Here is a 22,400-nt window from a genome sequence, read left to right on the forward strand (position 1 = left end):
GGCCTGAACCACATAGGGCATTACATGCTGATCTGGAGTTGAGGGATATTACCATCAGTCCCTTGGCATGGACAGACATCTTGGAGTTTACCATAACACTCCCAGAACAAAGCTAGGCCAATCAGAGTCACTTCTTGTGAGATGGCCAGCACTATAAATTGGATGTGTGTGTGTGTGTGTGTGTGTGTGTGCGTGTGTGTGTGTACACACACACACACACACACACACACACACACACACATGTTTTCTTAGGTTTTCGCAGGTATTTATATGTATGGTATTTAGCTTTGTTCGGGTATTTTCCCACGTCATTATAGTTGTAGCAACGTTTTGGCAGAATCTCATCTGCCATCATCAGGCTTGTTTATTGGGTTTGTCTGTGTGTCAGACTTTTACAGCCATTTCTGTTTTAAATTTGGTGCTAGCCTAGTGCTTTGTTAGAATGGTTTTTTGCAGTAATAAATTAGTTGTGGTAACCTAGCCTTTCCGTCCCTTCCTGCAGATTGGCAAGGGTCATGTGCATTGGGGTGGATAAGACCTTCCTTTTTCCTCCTCCCGATCTCCATTAAGCAAGAACTAGGCATCCCTGTGTATGATACATTATCCCGCAGGAAAAGAAACACCGATAATGCATTTGCAGGCTTCCCCTGTCAATCAGAATATTCAGGGGATACCTGGAGCTCAGAGAGAATCGTCTGCACCTATGGCGTGGCTACTTGGGCCCAAGACGGGTCCTGGGGGTACAGAACCCCCATATACCGTATTTGCCGGCGTATAAGACGACTTTTTTGCCCCGAAAAACATGCCTCCAAGTGGGGGGTCGTCTTATACGCCGGTATATCCACTGCCGGCTTTCGGATGCTTGTTGGACGCAGCGAAGGCGCCTCTGGCTTCCTGGATCCCCTGCGTCGCTTCCGCTTCATCCCGCTCGCCTCGCTCCGCCCGAGGCTGCAGCCTTCCTGCTCTTCCCACGGCCCCTGGCACTCCGCCCTGCCGCTGCAGCCCTGGGGATTTCTGGAGGGCGTTTCCGGTGGTGGTGGGGGGTCGTCTTATACGCCGGGTCGTCTTATACGCCGGCAAATACGGTATATGATTAATAGAATTATTCGCTTACAAGCTGTTTTAGATTTAGCTGGCCAATGAATAGACAAAGCTCTAAACACTCTAGCAACTGCCACAGACAAATTGCGCACAGCTGTCTACCAAAATCACTTGGCTTTAGATTACATACTAGCCAAAGAAGGAGGGGTGTGTGGTAGGTTCAATCTTACGAATTTGATAAAGTTGGCAAAGTAGTAGCACAATTAACAACTGAGATGCGACAATTAACCTATAATCCTAATCAAGTATGGCAAGGTATTGATCTTAAAAATATTTTTAGTTCCTGGTTCCCAAAACTACCAGGATTACAAGCTATAGTAGCTCTCATAGGTATGATTGCTTTAGGATGTGTTATTCTTCCATGTGTATTACCAATTTTTATTCGCACTATCTCCAATAGTCTATCCTTGTTAGCTGAAAAGCGCCATTGCACAGGTTAATGCCCTCTGGGAAAAGGAACCTCTGTACAAAGTCATACCCTCAGAAGACCCTGATGCGTGCGCCGCACGAGTTTTTGCATGGGCAGTGACGAAGATCCAGAAGAAATTTCTCTCTATAAAACTAAAACAGAGGAGATGCAGTAATAAATTAGTTTCTATAGTTTCGGTACATACCAGGCCTCAAGGCCTCTAGGCCTCACGTAGGCTGAAAGCGTACCAGGAACAGAGATCATCAATCAACAAACACGTCATCATGGGCGAATAACTGTAATGCAGGCGCTGATTTGTTACCTTGTACCTTTCACACTGACCATGCACTGTAATTGGATGTTACTATGTGTGCACTAATATTCCTTCTCATGTAACTTAATGATTGGATAGAATTCACTGCTTGTGACGTATCACTGTGTGTTTTTTAATAAAAGAGCTTCCCGAACTTGTGATCGGGGCAGCTCATCCAAGATAGAACCTGCGTTGGTGTCTTTCTTGATGCATTCGACCACCCAGTGGGCAGCCTTCCAAATGCGGAGCAAAGCCGCAGTTTTTTCTTCATCCTGATTGGTTGGGAATCTTGGTCTGTGTTTATTGGTCTTGGAGTTTGCTGTGTTCTGCTTGATTGGTGTTTCTAATATCTTCTGTCTGTTTTGTAGCGTTTTTGGTCTTGATTGGCTGGCAACATTGTGTTTCATGTATTAGGGGCTGTTAGCATGGCTTGGCTTCAGGTGAATGGCTGGCTATCGTTTATTAGGAAGCTAGGTTTCATTTGGGTGGCTGGCTGGGCTGTGTTTGGGCTGGAGGTATCAGGGGGGGGGGTCTGTTTGTGCCCAGGTGTTTGTTTGGTTTGTGGTGTGGAGTTATTTTTGTTTGTGAGTGCAGACTTCCAGATAATTGACAGTCTGGTGGAGTCATCTCTTCTATTCATGCTCTCTGATCATTTTTAAATCTCTATGGCTTCTCTGATGATTCTGTAGCTGGGGTTTTCTATAGTGGCTAGGGTTTTGGTGCCATTGAAGTTGATGCTATTGGTCAGACAGACCAATAGAAGAATAAGTACCTGCCTTGATGAACACAAAAATGCAGTTAAAAAGCTGGAACACATTTCCTCACTAGTCCAACACATGAAAGCTACAGGTCATAGCATCAACTTCAATGGCACCAAAACCACACACACACATACACACACACACACAAATAAATAAATAATATTACCATACTATATATAAATGCTTTGTATTTTTGTAACGTCTACATTTCTATTAATAGTCCTGTTCCATCTCCACAGATGTGTACAGAATTTGATGTGAGTCAGAGCATTGTAGCAATTTGCACGATGAAAAATTTCATTTTCTTCTACTTATTTCAAGCATTCAACAGTGCAATGCCAGCTCAGTCATCCTCTATTAAGAGAAAAAATGCTGGAATGGCGGGAGGCAAGGCAAGATTAGAGTAAATACCCATGATTTCCAAACCACAATTAAAATTCTTGGATTCACATGTCCTTTATAACTGAATTATTTCTCTATTTTTCCTATAATAGATAACTGTGTTCTTATGGGCCATATATTGAAGGTATAGGGTATGTTATATACTCATCCAATCTTGGACAGTAGTGATATATGAATTACAATTCCTATTGGTTGTTTTTTATTATTTTCTGAAACCAAACCAGCTTTTCCTAGAAATGTAAATGCATCTTCACAAGGAGGATAGATTATAGTAGTAAAAAGCTCTGTCCCTTTTAGATCAATGGTGGGGTTCATTTTTTAAACTACTGGTTCTGTGGGCATGGCTTGATGGGCATGGCAGGGGAAGGATAGTGTAAAATCTCCAGTCAGAGGTGGTATTTGCTGGTTCTTCGAACTACTCAAAATTTCTGCTACCGGTTCTCCAGAACTGGTCAGAACCTGCTGAATAACACCTCTATTTTAGATCTACATTACATCATTGTATACATGCATGGAAGGAAGGAGCTTGCACCTTATGGTGGAATGACACTTTCATTATTTTGACAAAAGCTTCAGGTGTGCAAATATTTTTATATCTCACTCAATAATAATAACAATTAGAAAAGAAGACCCCAACCCATATAACTGGCTCAGAAGGATATTATGATCAGCAGTACTGAAAGCTGCTCAGAGATCAATGAGCAGGATAGATGTACCATCAATATCCCCACTCTGCAACATGGCAACAACAAGGGCAACCAGAGCTACATCTGTACTAAAGTGTAGTCTAAAACCAGACTGAAACAAGTCTGGATAATCTGTTTCCGCTAAGATTTTTGTCAGCTGCAGACTGACCACATTCTTAAGAAGGGAAGATTAGAGACTGATAATCATCAAAAACTGTTGATTCTAAGGACAGTCACTTGAGAAGGGTATATGACAACACCTCTTTCAAGACTAGGGGTATCACCCTTCTGTCTAAGAGCACATTATTTCATGGACTCAAACAACGGTCATCTCCCTGAACTGAGGAGGGACTTGTTCAAGAAACAGGTGGCTGATCTGACAACAGAAAGATCCCTGTCCACTTTCTCAGAAGTCAAACTCATCCCAGATTTATCATCAAACTATACTTTAAGAATTTCATCTGGTTCTGTCCAGTCAGAATTCAAGAGAGACCAAATATGAACAACTGTATCCACTAGATAACCTGAATAATCTTCAGGATGGCCCAGCAGATGTTCTGGATGGCTCTCCAAAACCAATAGGAAATGTTAAGAATCATGCCCTTTAGCCATGCAGCACTGCTGACAAATTCTACTTACCAAGGAACATAAATGGGTGTGGAATATATGAAGGATAGCAAAGAAGATGCACTGAAGCTAGTACACTATGAAGGTTTTCCTGCAAGCAAGAACTAGTGAGACCACAAAATAGACAACATAATAGAAACTGAAAAAAACTAAAGTGCTCCGGGACTTTACAATGAGAACAGAAAACACCTGCAACATAACAACCCAGACTTAACAACTGTTGATAAGAAAGACAAAAAAATATATGGATAATGGATGTTGCACTACCCAGAGACAGCAGAAAACAAGATAAATAACTCACTAAATGCAAAGAGAAAGAAGTAAAAAATAAAAGATAGTGCCAATTATGAATAGTAATAGGTGCCTTGGGTACAATTCCAAAACATCTGGAGCACCACTTTAACATCATTGGCATTGATAGATCATCATCACCTGTCAAGCCCCAAGAACCGAAAAGAACATGTAATGACACTTCTTAGCAGATGTTTTTATAGCTCCATACCTATAGACAGAATTTTGCCAAACTAAAGCAGTCTGATATCTACGCAAACCTATAATCAGAGAACTATTGAGGGGGGGGCACTATCTTCACCCTCTTTCTCTCACACAAATTATTTGAATTGAGTTATCTCTTACTCCTCTGGAATGCATCCCCTCCCTCCTGGCAATCTAACCCATTTCATGTAATCACATCATTATTGTAAAAGGTACCTTGATTTGGAAGAGTTTACATCAGGGATGTCAAACTCACATCGTCACGGTGGTATCACGTGACACATCAGGACTTTTTTCCCCTTCGCTAAACCAGGTGTGGATGTCACCAGCACATGACATATTTGGCCTGCAGGCTGGGAGTTTGACAGCCCTGGTTTACACCCTGCACAGATATCTTTAACATTATCAAAGAAAAATATTTGCCAACCTCTGGTCCCTGGGAAGAATTCAATAAGTGGATAAAAATGCCAAATCCAATCTAAACATTTGGCTGACTGTGCAACCAACACCAAGAAGGATAAAAATAATGGATAGATAGATAGATAGATAGATAGATAGATAGATAGATAGATAGATAGATAGATAGATAGATAGATATAGATATAGATATAGATATAGATATAGATATAGATATAGATATAGATATAGATATAGATATAGATATAGATTAGATGATATAGATATAGATATAGATATAGATATAGATATAGATATAGATATAGATATAGATATAGATAGATATAGATATAGATATAGATGATATAGATATAGATATAGATAGATATAGATATAGATATAGATATAGATATAGATAGATATATAGATATATATACAGATATACAGATATATAGATATATAGATATATATATAGATATATATATAGATAGATAGATAGATAGATAGATAGATATAGATATATATAGATATATAGATATATATTAGATATATATAGATATATATGAAACATCCTAAAAGTGGATGATTGACAGATTTAAGCTTCCTAAGGAATTATCAGATTAGTAAGCATTTATTAAGGAGACTCTAATGTAGCTAAAATGGAATTGAATATACTAAAACAGAAGGGTTAATTCTCCGAAAAGATACACAGGATACTTCTTTTCAATGGGAGGAAGAATTCCTTCCAGTTCTAAGGTCTTTAGACTTGCTTTGCTTTGAGCAGGAAGAATTCTTTTGAATGTCTGCAAAAATAAATGTACAGCTGAGACCTAATTGTAATCTTCCTTCAGTTGTCAGATGTCAAATCAGGAGACCTGGGAGCAGATCCACTAACCTCTGCAAAAGAGAGCAAGGCAGCTCAGAAAACATCTCCTATGAGTTGCTGACATTGGAAACAGTTCTGTTTTGAGCTTGTCTTCAGCATAAAGAACCGTTCCTAGTCAGCGTAGAAAAATCTTGCAGAGATTGAGAGAATACAGCATTTGGACATATTTATGAATGCATCAATTTGCTTATTATTTATTACAATATTTATAACCCAATTACTTTCCTGTGATTGCAGGGTAGCACATATGATATTAAAAGAATAAAGTAAAATATAAATAAAATTTTAAACAGCTCATTTCAGTTCATTACCTTGATTTAGAACAACTTTGTTCATCCAATTCACCAGATACATTTTTTTTTAAAAAGTGTCAGCATAAAAGAGAGAAGTGATTTTCTCTGTGAATATTCCTTTTTTAAATCCTTGTTTTTTGTGCTGCTTCATTTCTTTGTGAATTTAATGGTGACATTTAATAAGCTTTTGAAAAGTTTACTTGATATCTTCAGTTAACTTGAGCAAGATAGTTAAAACTGAATATACATTGCTTTAATAAATACTATATTTTAATAAAGAACAATAAAGTGTATTCCAGTGCTTATTTTGCTATATTTGTTATTCATAGAAGCAATTAAAAGTAGATGTGTGTTTGACCAAATGCACACCTTTAAATTATCCAACAGGCTGCAGCAGTATTCATAGCCTTGAAGTTAGTTCAAATGGCTGGGGTGGGATTCTACAGGTTCGCACCTATTCACTAGAACCGGTTGTTAACATTCTAAGCAGTTCAGAGAACCGGTTGTTAGAAAAAATTACTGGCCTAATCCTGTAAGGAAGGTAGGAAGGAAACATTCTGGTGTTGCTTACAGAAACTACCTCTCCGTTAATCCTTATTACATTCTTGGTAGGACTAGACTTCCTGTCTCTGGAACTTCTCTGGAGGTTTTTTTTGTCCTCCTTTGCTGGTACTTTGCTCATGTGGAGTGAACATTCAAAGTTACAATGGCACTGAAAAAAGTGACTTATGACCATTTTTCACACTTACGACAGTTGCAGCATCCCCACAGTCATGAGAGGCCAGGCGAGGAGATGCGTGCCTCAATGTGAGTGATGTTGAGTTGGCCACGCCCAGCCAGTCACATGACCACCAAGCCATGGCCACCAACTAAGCCAGTGATGGCTAACCTATGACACGCGTGTCACTCGTGACACGTCGAGGCACTTTGACTGACATGCCTGTTGGTGTGGGGAAAACCTGCACATTTAGAGGCTGCCTGTGCTCTGCTCCAATCCCTGCTCCCTGCTTGTTGCGTGGAGGCGTGGTGTCACCGCTGCCGCAAGATCTTTGCAGCAGAGAACCAGTTTTAACTGCCATAAACTGAGGTTTGTCAGTTTCATTACCTCAGGAACGCTACAGGAGGAAAGGAGATCCATGAGGTTCACAGCCCTGTAAGGTGGCCTTCCGATCCCCACATCCTGCACCTGCAGCCCTGAGACCAGGGAGACGAGTTTCACAGCCCTGTGTGATCACCCCAGCCCAGTCCGTCATAAACCAAATTATTGATATTTCTTGAAGTGACACACAAACCGAGGAAGGCTACACTTTTTCCCGATTTTCGACACACCAAGCTGAAAGGTTAGCCATCACTGAACTAAGCCATGCCCACATAACCGGTTGTTAAAAAATTTGAATCCCACCCCTGTCAATTGGGTATTGCTGTCTTTGATTTTTCCATCAACAGCTGCTATGAATCAACCTAATTTCATTTCAGAAAATATAGGAAAGTTCTCTTTAACCTAGTAAGCACTGAATTTAACTTAGCAAATTGCAGAAAAATGCAGTATTGCTACAGAGGAGGCATACTTCAATATGTAGCTGTCATTGGCTAAATGTACACAACCATGTGCATCTTATATGTAGGGAATTACATCCACTGGGGAAATAGCTATGTGAATTTGATCTGCTCACCAAGGCTGATAATCACATGGTCAGCTATGTTTAGAAATGTGCAGCTCTGTCTGTCTCTCTCCTTATACAACATTTATTCAAGAAAGTTTAGTTGCAATTTCTATTCCTGTCACTGGCAAGTCAGACAAATGTGGTATGTCATTAGCCTTGACAATAGGATTGAATGTTTTAAAAATGCCATTCTCAGTCAGACCATTGTCAGAAGTAATATGCGACATACACAGACATGCATAAGAGCATGAGGTTTTAGTGTCATGATAAATAGTCTTTTCTCCCCTTTCCCCTATGATCATCCCCTCCATCTTTCTGATATAGCATTTAAAAATATTCAAGAATATGTACAGTTTTTCACAGTGGCTCACAAAAGAAATGAGAAGCTAAGATTTTATTTGGATGAGTTGGTGCCCCTGATTCCTGAATGTTTGAGAATGCATTGACTGTTGTAACTATTATGCTCTTTTTTAATGCGTAATTTTAAAAAGATAGGAGAAAGTGCAGCGCCTGTAGTTTAAAAAATATTACTGCATGTATTTTGGTTGTGAAATTAAAAACTTTTATTTTATATTTATCTGTGAACCAGCATTACCCTCATTCTAGGAAGTTGTACCTTCATGGAATTGAAAACTTCAGCAAACTGAATCCAAATAAGGTAGATAAAACAGAGTCACTAGCCCATTCTGATAACACATAATCTCTTAAATGGAGGAATTAAACTAGAAGAAGAGAGGTTAATTAAATGCCTTTTGGGGCTGATATATGCATAGAGGTAGGAATTTGTAGGCTTTCGGGTATCGCTGAGTTACAACTTCCAGTCTTCTGGTGAAATGGATAGAGTTTTAGATATGAAAAAGTGCCACTTTTTTTCTCAGGCAAAGATATCACCTGTAACAAATTTATAACAATTATACACTTATTTCAATTAAAAGGGGAGAGGATCCCCCAAACCATAATCTTAAAAATTGCTGCCGTTTACCAAGCATAATCTTCAACTAACAAGAGCAACTTACTAAAACTTACTGTTTCAGGCTATATCATTTTTGCATGCAACCAAGTTCTCTATCATTATTTCACTGCACAAACTCTTGCACAAGAAGGAATATAGATACATATACATATATATACATGTTGCAATATTTTTTTCCATGTGGGGTATGAAACAGTCATTTGCTGAGTAAAAGATATCCTCAGCATGCTAAAATGAACCTTAAAAAACAACAACAACTACCCTGTGTTATTTTGAGGAGCAGAAAAGCAAACAAAACATTTTGACTTAAACAATGAACTTAGACTTAGTGGTTCAGGTCTTTCTGTATGCCTGTCATCAATATTTTAAATACCAGGACTTAAGATTTTGTTCTGAATTATGAACATCAACTCTGAAACATGTTAAAGTAGCCAGCATAGTTTGAGTGTTTCCTTTTGCTTACAGTTTAACACAAGTAGGATTAGAGAGTCAGGCTTTCAAGTACAAGAATAAAACTGTGGTTTCCAGGCACGGGCTTAACTCAAAAACTCTGTTCTGCAAAAAGAAATCCACAATACTCAAAGATAGATGTAGAGAAATTAAAACAAATAATTGTCTGGAAGAATCAGTAGTCAGTACAACCTGGACTGAATTCTAATAATTGTAGCGATGCTCATGGTTCATAAAACTACAGTATATTCATATTGGAATGTATAGTTCATAATGCTAAAATTACAATTTTTGTTTCCTGAAGAATTGGATTATTTTTCTAGAGCCTGCTGCCATCATAACTGACCTGTGAGTTATTGTTATATAAATTTCATGAATATCCAGGACTTGCTATATCTTAAAATTTGAACAATTGTAACCACCTTGGTCCCATAATCCTATTACATTTTTGTCAAATAGTGAACATTGCCAAAAAATCATTTCTGGGTTTTCTTTTGGCTGATAACCATTTACAAACTCGGGGTCCTCAGAATCTTTCAGGAAGAGAGTTGAATCAATGAAGGAAGCCCAGCCCCTTTTGGAGGCTCTGAAAAGTAATTTGCCTAAGAATAATGCCATAAGACATCCAATAAAAATATTATTTGGCTGTATTATTGTGAATTAGCAGGGATTATGTATAGCAGGACTTGATAGTCTAGAGCAGGGGTGTCCAACCTTGGCAACTTTAAGACTTGTGGACTTCAACTCCCAGAATTCCTCAGCCAGCTTTGCTGGCTGAGGAATTCTGGGAGTTGAAGTCCACAAGTTTTAAAGTTGCCAAGGTTGGACACCCCTGGTCTAGAGCTTCAGCACTGTAGCTGTTCTTCACATAGAACATATAATTGCTTTAAAATGAAAAATACATTTTTCTCCACTTTGAGGAGAAAAACCCTACTGTATACCTTGTTCAAAACATATCAATTTTATGAAACAAAGAGTTCCTCAAAACTTCTCCCAAATGAATGTTATGCATTTCTGTGATGTCCCCTCCCTGACTTTGTGGCCTTAAATGCCTGAGAAATGATAAGTGCATCCTTGGCCACAAGAGCTGCTCTCCCGCCTCCCCTGATTGTCCCCCTGAAGCTTTGCAAAGCTGGATGCAAAGAATTCATCTGTCCCACGTCTTTAATTTTGGTACCCTGCAGGTTTGTCTGCATATTAGTATTGGCAGACTTCAGGATTGCAAGAATGTTTGTGCTTACTCAAACCCTGCTGAATTTATTTTGTTTGCTATTAGAATCCTGCTATGTATCACCAAGAGACAGATGCCAGATAGTGGCTCAGAGGCAAACACACGCTTGGAATTAAAGAACAAGGTGCCCTTGAGCAGATGCTCAGCTTGGATATTTGATTTTAGGAGAGCACAACTCACATTCTTTTCATGTGAAGCTGTACCCTGGGTTTTCTTCCAGTCTAATTGGGAGAAAGGAATGATTTTGTTGTTTTTTAAATTCCTTTTGCTGAATCACAAGGAATGAACTTGCTGATCAGCTAAAGATCACCGATTGCTCTGCCAGCTGATCAAAAAGCCACCCTTTGCCATTCCTGGTTTCTGTTTCCTTAATGATTCCCGTCTGAAAGTGCAAGCAGAGAGCCTAGAAACCACTGCATCGGAAATGTTTTGCGGATATATATGCCTTCTGTCCAGGGTATCAGATTGTTAATGGCACATTAAGTACAGAAGTTATCCAGGGATGAACTTTCCTTTGTAAAATACCTCTGTGAAATTGAAATTTCCTTCATAGCAGCAAAAGGTAGAAGGACAGCAAAAAACCCCTCCTTCCAGAACTGATTTTGAATATTGTAAATAAGAGACTCAGTTGGTCAGATCTGACCATAGTTATTCATTGTAATAACATCAAAACAACAGCAGCCTGAACAACAATAAAACACTCTACACGGCTGCCATTAAAGAATACCAGAATCTTCAATTGATCCCAGTTGAAAGGGAAACTTGATTGGGACTGGCAGGAGGGTGCCTAATAATCCTTCTAATTGTGAATCCAGGTGGTAAGTGCTGACAGACATAGAACCAAAATTAGGACACTGCAAGAAAGGAACATATTTCATATTTGGACTGCAAAATTCTCTACCACCCCTAGATGTGAGTGAAGAAATAATTAAAACTCTGATTTGTTCTAGTATCTAGTGGTTACCTACATATTTGCAGTCCAGAAATTGTAGCTCTATTTCTTCTTCTTCTTCTTCTTCTTCTTCTTCTTCTTCTTCTTCTTCTTCTTCTTCTTCTTCTTCTTCTTCTTCTTCTTCTTCTTCTTCTTCTTCTTCTTCTTCTTCTTCTTCTTCTTCTTCTTCTTCTTCTTCTTCTTCTTCTTCTCATGTTCGTACTCAGAATGCATATTCAGAATATGACTTTGTTATCACTGTAAGGGATTGTAAAGAATTTGTAATCTTATTGTATGTTATGTTGATGCTGCATTTACTGGGATTACTTATTTGATATTGTATTTAATTGCCTGCCAGCTATTGTTCTGAACTTTATTCCCTACTCCTTCACTAAAACCAGGTAATTATTATCTTTAGTAGAGAAATGTTTGAATTTATTAAATAAACTCTCCAGGGAAAGATTGCCACGACATCTTCTATCCTACAGGAGACCTAGAACTTGTCTTTAAATTAGTGGAAGGGAAAAGGTAAGCAACTCATTATGTATTTCCAAACAGTTGCCTTGATGCCTACTTTGCTTCCTAACCCATTACATGTTTTCTAATTTTTTAAAATTAAATTCAAAATTAAATATAAAGCCAATGTGATGAAAAGCTGTTTGATCTTATCTCGTGCCTTTTATTTATTCTTCTATTCCTTACTCTGCTTCCATACTTTTTATAACATGGCTTATTTTGAAAGGGAACAATGATGCAGATACAGATATTAAAAAGCAAAGTAATAACCAGAAGCCAACATGGGTTTGTCAAAAACAGATCATGCCAGACAAATCTTATTGCATTCTTTGATAATGTGACAAAACTAATGGACTAGCAAGATGCTGTCAATATAATTTACCTGGATTTCAGTAAGGATTTGATAATATAGACCACAATCTACTACTTGATAAGATAGAAAAATGTGGGTTATACAGCATCATTACCAGATGGATTTGTAATTGGCTGACCAACCACGTTCAACATGCAGTCCTTAATGGAATTGCATCTACATGGATGAAGTACATAGAGAGGCATCTAAAGTTTCTGTCTTAGGCTCAGTACTCTTCAATATCTTCATGAAGATATAGATTTAGACAAGGGGGTGGAAGGGAACTCATTGAATTTGCAGATGAGCAAGCTGGCAGGAATAGAGAACATTCCAGAAGATAGGCTTAACATACTGAAGGATTTTGACAGACTTGAACACTGGGCCCAAGGAAATTCAATGGTGAGAAAAGTAAGGTTGTACATTTGGGCAAGAAAAATGAAATGCTTAGGTATAGAATAGGTGCACCTGGCTCAATAGTCACAAATCAGAGAAGGATCTCAGAGTCCCAGGGCAACCACTTAAATATGAGCCAGCAGTGTACTGCAGCTGCCAAAAAACTAATACAGTCCTAGGTGGCATTAACAGAATCAAGATCATATAAGTATTAGTGCCACTTTATAATGCCTTGGTACTACTACAATCTTATTGGAATCACTGAAGGACTTCTGATTGAAAGGATTGAATGATGACATCACTGTTGCCCAGGGGCACCCAATTGGGGTTTCTTTCACATCCCTGTTAATTTGTCCATCCAAGTGGTACCCATTTTCAAAAGTTCTAGGTCAACAGGAGCTGGAGCAGGTGAAAAGAGCTTATTCAATCCCATAGCTGCAACCATGTCTTGAACACAAGCCTGCTAATCATCAACCCAGTGCCCTAACCTTGTGAGCCATTATGTTCCTATATAATGCATTGGTAAGACCTTACTTGGAATATTGCATGAAATTTTGGTCACCTTGATATAAAAAAAATATTGAGACTCTAGAAGGAGTGCAGAGAAGAGCAACAAAGATGATTAGGAGACTAGAGGATAAAACATATGAAGAACAGTTGCAGGAATTGGTTACGTCTAGTTTAATGAAAATAAATATTAGGGTTGACATGATAGCAGTGTTCCAATGCAGCCATGAAGAAGAAGGGTTCAATTTATTCTCCAAAGCACCTGAAGGCAGAGCAAGAAGTAATGGGTGGAAACTAATCTAGAAGAGAAGCAACCTAGAACTAAGAGAAATTTCCTGACAATGAGAATAATTAATCAGTTGAATAACTTGCCTCCAGAAGTTATATGTGCTCCAGCAGTGGAGGTTTTTAAAGAAGAAATTGGACGTCCATTTGTCTGAAATGGTATAGGAATTCTTAGGAATTCTTGCTTGAGCAGGGCAATGGACTAGAAGACCTCCAAGGTCCCTTCCAACTCTGTTATATACTCTATTATTATTATGTATATTCTGTTATATACAACCTTCCAGCTTCTAGCATAATATTTACTTGCAGAAATATCCTGAGTTCCACTGGGACACAGGAGACTATTCTTAGGAACCACATTGCTCACATTCTGCAGCTCATCTTCACATAATTTAAATATACCTTCTGGAGCAAATGTTGCCTACTTCTATTGGCTATAATTCCTTGATGTATTGATATCTTGCCAAAACTATTCCTTCCTGAAACAACTTTGGATAATTAATATTATCCTTTTGAAGAACTCCTAGATGTACTTATATATTTGTTTTGGTCCAATTTTGTTTAAAAAACTTTTATTTAAAAAAGTTTCTGTTAGTATTTTTATGTTTAGCTATCATAAACTATTTCTTGGTATCTGTAGTGATTTGGTATGCACAAATATGTTGTCATTGTTTACTCTAAGATAAAAGAACAAGTTGTGTAATGTGACTGCTTGTTTTTGTTTTTTTTGAACTGTCAGAAAAATAACTTAAAAGAAAAAGAAAGCAGAAGTGTTATGTTTATGTAATAAAGACTCAAGTCAACTGGGTATGGAGCACTTCTGTATTCTAATAGCCTGCTTTAAACAAATTAAAACCTTCACCAAGACCACCAGATAGATTTGTAACTGGCTGACAAACCATACTCAACGAATAGTCCTTGATGATGCTATGTCTACATAGAGGGAAGTAAGCAGTTGGGTACCACAAGGCTCCATCTTAGGCCCAATACTTTTCAATATCTTCATAAATGACTGAGATGAGGGAATAGAAGAGGAACTCATCAAATTTGCAGATTACACTAAGCTGGCAGAAACTACCAACATCCCAGAAGACAAGCTCAGGGTCCAAAAAGAAATTTAATGTGAGAAAAGCAAGGTTTTACATCTGAGCAGGAAAAACCAAAGATACAAGTACACATTAGGTGAAACCTGGCTCAAAAACAGTAACTGTGAGAGAGACCTTGGAGTCCAAGAGTCAGCAGTATGCAGCCACCGCCAAATGTATAAACAGAGGCCTAGAATCAAAATCATATGAAGTTTTAGTACTGCTTTATAAAGCCTTAGAAGGCCACACCTGGAATACTGCATCCAGTTTTGGTAACCATATTGCAAAAAAGATATTGAGACTTTGGAAAAAGTGCAAAGAGCAATTAAGATGATTAAAAGGCTAGAGACTAAAACATATGAAGAATGGTTGAGGATTTGGGTTTGGTTAGTCTAGAGAAAAGAAGGACTAGGGAAACAGTATAGCAGTATTCCAGTATTTGAGAGGCTGCCACAAAGAGGAGGGGGTCAATTTATTTTCCAAAGCACCAGAGGGCAGGACAAGAAACAATGGAAGGAAACTAATCAAGGAGAGAAGCAACCTGGAATTAAGGAGAAACTTTCTACAGTTAACAAGGACAATTAACAAAAGGAAACAACTTGCCTTCAGAAGTTGTGGGTGCTTCATGACTGGAGGTTTTAAAGAAGATACTGGACACTTGCCTGAAATGGTATAGGGTATCCTGCTGGAACAGGGGTCTGGACTTCGAAGGTCCCTTCACACTCTATTCTGATTGTATATTTTGCCAAGCTTCACTATTTATCTTTGGTCTGACAAAACTTCAGCTTCATTCAGAATCTTTTGCAAGAGGTGTGGGGGTGATGTTGAAGAAGAATATACCAAATAGGTAATGAACAAAGCTGACAATTCCATGTTTTTCCATATTTATTTTTCCACCTTATTCACACAAAGTTATTCTTCATTAAAAAAAAACACCAAACTAAATAAAACAGCAGTGAGTTCTGATTTAGATGAGTTCACTTCTGTACAATAAAATAAAGCAAGGGTCTTTGGGTATAAGTTCCATGCCTATGAGGGGAGGTAATTTTAGTCTAGTGGTTTAGGCATCAAACTAGAAACAGGAGGCTGTGATTTCTACCTCAGCCTTAGACATGAAGGCCATCTAGGTGACTTTGGGCCATTCACACTCTCTCAGCCCATGATACTAGGTTCAAGCAACAAACCAGTTAGTTAATTGCTATTGTAACCAGTGAATCAATACTTGATTGATCCAAAAATCTAGATCCTGCACTTGGAAAACATTAGGACTAAAATAAAGCTTATATGAGTGGAATATGAAGCCATGTTCATTTTATATTTGGGATAAATATATTGAAGAAATATAAGCTGTAAGACTAAAGATATTTGCCTTTTTCTTGGTTCACAGAATTCCATGACCACTAAACCTACAATAAAAATGACTAACTTTCTTAAATGGTTTTCTCCCCCAAGTTGAATATAGAAGACAAAATTCAAGCTTACTCCTTCTCAAAGTTTTTCCTCACTAGTTCATTTTATTTGAACCCAGCCAGAGGTGGTATTCAGCAGGTTCTGACCAGTTCTGGAGAATCGGTAGTGGAAATTTTGAGTAGTTCAGAGAACCAACAAATACCACCTCTGACTGGAGATTTTACAGTATCCTTCCCCTGCCATGCCCACCAAGCCACACCCACAAAACCTGTAGTAAAAAAATTGAATCCCACCACTGAACCCAGCCTTGCTGAGATGATATAGTTATATAAATTTGACAAATGAACACGTAAGAAAACAAACAAACAAATTTTGAGCCAGCATAATAATATGATGCCATCAGATTCCATTTGACACATTTTATGTTTTATCACTTGCTAACCAAATATGTTTCACAAGACTGATATAGTTTCTATCTCCCACCCATTATCATATCGACATCATATAGAATTACCAATGGAAATTAAGGCTGGTTTGATTACACAAATCCTTCATTCTGTATAACTGCAGTTTTTGCTTCTGTGACTGGGACAGTTGTGGTAGCAGGAGTGAAGTTCAAATATTTTCCATTTCACAAAGCAGTAGAATAACAATCTTTAAATGGTGACTGGAATGACACAGCATTAATATAATGTCAGCAATGGATAAAAATGGGGTTGCTTGTCAATGATGCTGTAAATATAAGCAAATACTGAGAATGATTCTTAGAGTAGAAATGACAATATCTTTATTTTGAATGTAACTCAGAAGCTGTACAAATTAAATACCTCTGTTTTCAGCTAGAGATAACAATATTCTCTATTGTAACTTTTGCAAACAACTAAGATTAGATTTTATCTTGAATGACAACTGATAGACTACTTTTAGGAGCAGGTACTTTAAACAGCAGCTGAGCAGTTGTTCACTGGAAAATATTGCAACTGTATTCTGTCTGTATCCCCAACAGTGTTCAGAGCCCAGAAGCCTTCTGAAGCCCCTTTCAATTCTGTATATGTTGTGCCAAAATGTGCTTTGCGTTTCTCATATCTTTTATTTGCCTGAAAAATAGGCTCCTTTTCTCTTTATTCTTATGGTGTTTGGGAATTTCTTTTTAATTTACTTTGACAAGATATTTTAAACGCTACATTCTCACAGGTGACAGGTGTTCAAATACCAGTGTTCGTCTTTATATGATTTATGTTCATATGTCTCTGAAGTTTCCTTGGCTATGTAAATTTCCAATCTGAAAATGGTCAATGGGAAGATGCCATTTGGGAGATATGCATATCGTGGAAAGCTAAACAGGCTGGTGCAAGGTTGATCTAAATAGGGCTTTCACATACACACTCCTTGACTGCCACATTCATACATATGTATGTACATACATACATATTTAGGCACAAGAACATGAGCCGTGGTGGCACAATGGTTAGAATGCAGTACTCCAGGCTACTTCTGCTGACTGCCGGCTGACTGCAATTTGGCAGTTCGAACCTCACCAGGCTCAAGATTGACTCATCCTTTCATCCTTTCGAGGTGGGTAAAATGAGGACCCAGATTACTGTTGGGGAAAATATGCTGACTCTGTAAACCGCTTAGAGAGGGCTATAAAGCACTATAAAGCAGTATATACCGTATTTATCGGCGTATAACACGCACAGGCGTATAACACGCATCTTCATTTTAAGAGGGAAATTTCAGGAAAAAAAATTAAAAAAAATTCTGCCTGCCTGCCTTAGTTTCTGGTTGTTTGGGAGCAGCTTCGGCTGAGAATAATAACTATTCGCCTCTTTTACTCAGCCGAAGCTGTTCCGATTCAACCATTAACGAAGGCAGGCAGGCAGGCAGAACGGAGCACTGCGGGCGGGGCGGGTGGGCGGGCGGGTGGACGGGGTGGGGGTGGGGAGAAACGGGTGCTTCAGGGAAGCTGCGGCGACAGGAAAAGCCCCCCGCTTCTTTGAAGCAGTTTCTTCCTGTGCTGGTGGAGGAGCGAGAGAGCGACTGAGAGAGCTGACCCAGAGAGAAGGACAGGCTTCGGTTGCTTCCTCCCTCCCCTTCTTTCATTTGTGTCCTTGATCCCCGATCCCAGCAGCATTCACCGAAGGCTTCTTAACATTATATCGGCGTATAACACGCATACATCATTTGCCCCCTATTTTCAGGGGGAAAAAAGTGCGTGTTATACGCCGATAAATACGGTAAGTCTAAGTGCTAACTTACCAGTCCATCAAATATCTCTTCTTTGACATCATTTTTCAAAAACTAAATGGAGTGCAAACTGGACCATTGGTGGTTCATGAAAAAATATTGGTGGTCTGCAGAAAAATTATTTGCATTTTTATATTGCACTAAATCAAACTATGATCCCTGGGCCAGATACATGCAATGAACATTTGTGTTGCTGCAGAGAGTCTCCCCCTTCAGGGTATTTTTGTGCGGGTTGGAGGGGCAGAAATTCCAACTTGGGGTCTGCTTCAGCCTCCTAGTGTGGGGCTTTGGGTGAAGGCTGGAGAGGAGTGCCGCTGCTTGCAAAGAGCCATAGGGCCTTGTTCCAGTGGGACTGCATCATGGCCTGAAACTGGCTGACCATCTCAGCTCTCTGAGCCCCCCAGATGCTGGTACCTGGGCCTTGCACTCCTGTAGGTCTTCCCTCTGCTTGGAAAGCCTATGCTCATAGTCCTCAGTGAGATGCTTCTGCTGAGCCTCCTTCTCGGTCAGATCCAATTTGAACTGAGCCAGCTGTTTTGCAACTCTTTCTCATGGTGGCTGCTAAGCTCCAACAATGTCTTCCTGTTGGGGCCCTAAGGACCCTGGCCAGGAAGGGGAGGAGTGGCTAGAAGGGGAGGGGTGAGTAGAGGCTGGCATGGCGCCCCTCGTCATGAGTGACATTGAGTTGGCCATGCCCACCCAGTCACACAACTACCTAGCCATGGTGACCCAGCTGCTCATTTGGCAGATGATATTAGTGGTTTGCGGAATTTAAAATTATGAATTTAGTGGTCCCTGAGGTCCGAAAGGTCTGGTGTCTCCACATATACCTGAGTGCTCAATGTTCAAAACAACTTGACTAGAAGAATCTCTTCAGGATCTGGTCCTTTTTTAACTTCACCTGAACAATTGTGGATTTTCTGTGTACAAAGCACATAATATTATATCTATATCTATATCTATATCTATATCTATATCTATATCTATATCTATATCTATATCTATATCTATATCTATATCCATATCCATATCCATATCCATATCTATCTATCTATCTATCTATCTATCTATCTATCTATCTATCTATCTATCTATCTATCTATCTATCTATCTATAATTTCGATAGCCTCTTAAATTCCAGTAGGAATCCATTGCATGGATAATTTCAGCAATCCTTAAAACATCTCCCAGTCATATTATCAGGATGATGATAATATTGTTGTTGTTGTTATTGATGATGATGATGATTTGGACTTTATAGATAATGATGAGGGCAATCGTGATTGAAACAAAAATGCTGAAGTCTTATCTCATTCTTTCACAGAAGAGAAAGGTTCAAACCAGAGGCTTATTAATCTACAGCTCTTTCACTTATCTATTAGCTTCCCTAGTACAGCATGCTAATAATGTAGCAGATAAACAGTAGCCTTCATTTGCTTACAGGAGAGGCCGAGAGCTCAGTGGCAGAGAATGTGTCTTGCATGCAGAAGTTGTACTTTCAGTGTTTGCCCTTTCCATTTAAAAAATCTCGAGGAACAAAATTTGCCGAGGACAGGAATGGAGCCACAAAGTATCTTAGAGGCCTGCTGTCAGTCAGAATAAGCAGTTCAAGGGCTACTAGATCTGGGAATAGCATCAGAAGCCATTCAGAAATCAGAATGGCATAAGGTAGTGGTTATGGAGTTAAATATTCCTAATCCCATAAATATGTATGAAAATTGTAGTTAGTACAATAAATCTTTAGCCATTTTTGAAGGGTTAAGCTTCTGAAATGAAATATTTCATGTCATCTTAATTTACTTTTTAAAGCATTCAACACAGAGGTAATTGAAAGTATGACTGCTGCTGCTGCTAGGAAGAATTCAAACGGAAAGCAATGGCTTTAGGAATTAAGCAAACATGAGCAGTGGATGAAAGAATAAAGTACTTGGTGGATAAAATCTGGATTTATTTTGTGTATACAGGGTCATTTTTGACACACAAAATCAGATTCTAACAAGTGTCCTTGTTCAAGGGTAGAATATTTGCTCTCATAGTTTCATGTTTCATAGTTTCATGCTTTGAAAAAAAAGGTTCCAGATCAGAGTGTTCACCACTACTGTCCTTTTAGAAATGTTTGCCTGCTGTATTAAAGACTATGCAATAAAAAAAAAAAAATCCCTGACAAGTTGAGCTTGCCTTCTGAACTCGTCTATGCAATTTTCCTGGCAACAATATGGAGAGTGGATAGGGGAAGGAGAGGGAAGGAAGGGAAAGGGAAGGGGAAAAGGAAAAAATGTGAAGGAAAGGGAGGGTATGGGAGGAGAAAGGGAGGGGAAGGGGGACAGGATGGGAAAGGAAGAGGATGGGAGTGGAGGAAAGGAAAGGAAGAGAAAGGAAGGAAGGAAGGAAGGAAGGAAGGAAGGAAGGAAGGAAAGAAAGAAAGAAAGAAAGAGAAAGAAAGAAAGAAAGAAAGAAAGAAAGAAAGAAAGAAAGAAAGAAAGAAAGAAAGAAAGAAAGAAAGAAAGAAAGAAAGAAAGAAAGAAAGAAAGTGGGAGGGAAGGAGGGAGGGAAGGAAGGAAGGAAATTGTGACATTTTCATGGCTTCATCCATGCAGTTTCTTGCCACAATAGGAACATGTCTTGCCACAGCCTTTTTCCAAGATATCTTTTCAAATTCCCAGAGACCCAGTTTGGTGTAGGGTTTAAGGCATTAGGCTAGAAATCAGGAGAACATGAATTTTAGTGCAATCTTAAACATAAAGTTGGCTAGATGGCTTTGGTCCAACTACTCTCTCTCAGCCCTGGGAAGCAGGCAATGACACACTACTTCTGAAAAACTTTTTCAAGGGCAGACATTAGTCTAGGCAGTGACCAGAAGTCCAACTCTGATTCAAAGGTATTCGCCCCACAAAGAAAACCCAACAAAAAATAAAAATAAAAATCCCACCAAGGTAGTTTCCTACCCAAGTATTAATCAGGCTGACTCTTAAATGAAGCAAGCATGCCTAAGTGCTATACCTGGCTAACATATATAGAAAAATATACACTGATACAGGCTTTTAAGGAATGTCCCCATGTCTAACTTTCAGCATTCAGTTAAAAAGGATGCTATGCTTCAGAATACTCCTGCTTTTCTTCATATGCCTGTAGGAAAAGATGCTGTTTCTTTGGATTATCATCTGATTCACAGAGAAGAGGCAAAAGGTCTTTTTGTGCATGTCTAGTATGTGTACATATTTATGTGGAGATTCCAGGGAGGAATAATCTATATATGTTTAGATACTTTGTATCATAGCATGTATCATTCCAAAACAAACATTTTTTTTTATTCATGGGAAGGAAATACCTCTTCAGAATATTTTTTTTCTCTCTCTTCAGTGTTTTAGATTTTCAACAGACATTTATCCCAAAGGTGCTTTTTCAAGAGGCACCTGGACTGTTTGGTTTTTCTCTGAAGACATTTCGCTTCTCATCCAAGAAGCTTCTTCAGCTCCTTTAGGACAACCATGATTTGGATGACTGAGAATCTCCATAGACAACAGACATTTAGAATATGTAATGCAGATTAATGAAGAGTAGCATCTAATTCCTCTACCAAACTGCTTTCAGCAATTAATTCACTAATTGAAACATCCCTATCAGTCAATGAACTGATGAAACTCTGCATTGCGAATTTGAATACAAACACAAGCGTGATATGGAAATAATTTCTGAGGAACTCTGTTTGCTCTCCAACCAATTGTTGCGGTAGGGTTGCTAATTTATACTGTAATCAAGGCAAGCGCAAAAGGCCCTTTTAAGTTTTCACAGCAAGCCAGACCCAAGCAATGCTCCTTTCTCAAAGATGTCAGAATGTTTTTAGTTAAGACAACTATGAAAGATTCAGTCACAGTTTGGTTCCATAGAGCATCAACCTTGTGAATTCAATTTTCCTCTTTCCACTGTGTATTCCAGATGGACAGTGTTTAATAGGGTTATATGTATACAGCATGTGTATATGTGTTA

The sequence above is a fragment of the Notechis scutatus genome, chromosome 4 (genome assembly GCF_049901735.1).
Source record: "Notechis scutatus isolate UNSWTSFEM ecotype Mainland chromosome 4, rNotScu1.2, whole genome shotgun sequence".
Classification (NCBI taxonomy): Eukaryota; Metazoa; Chordata; class Lepidosauria; order Squamata; family Elapidae; genus Notechis; species Notechis scutatus.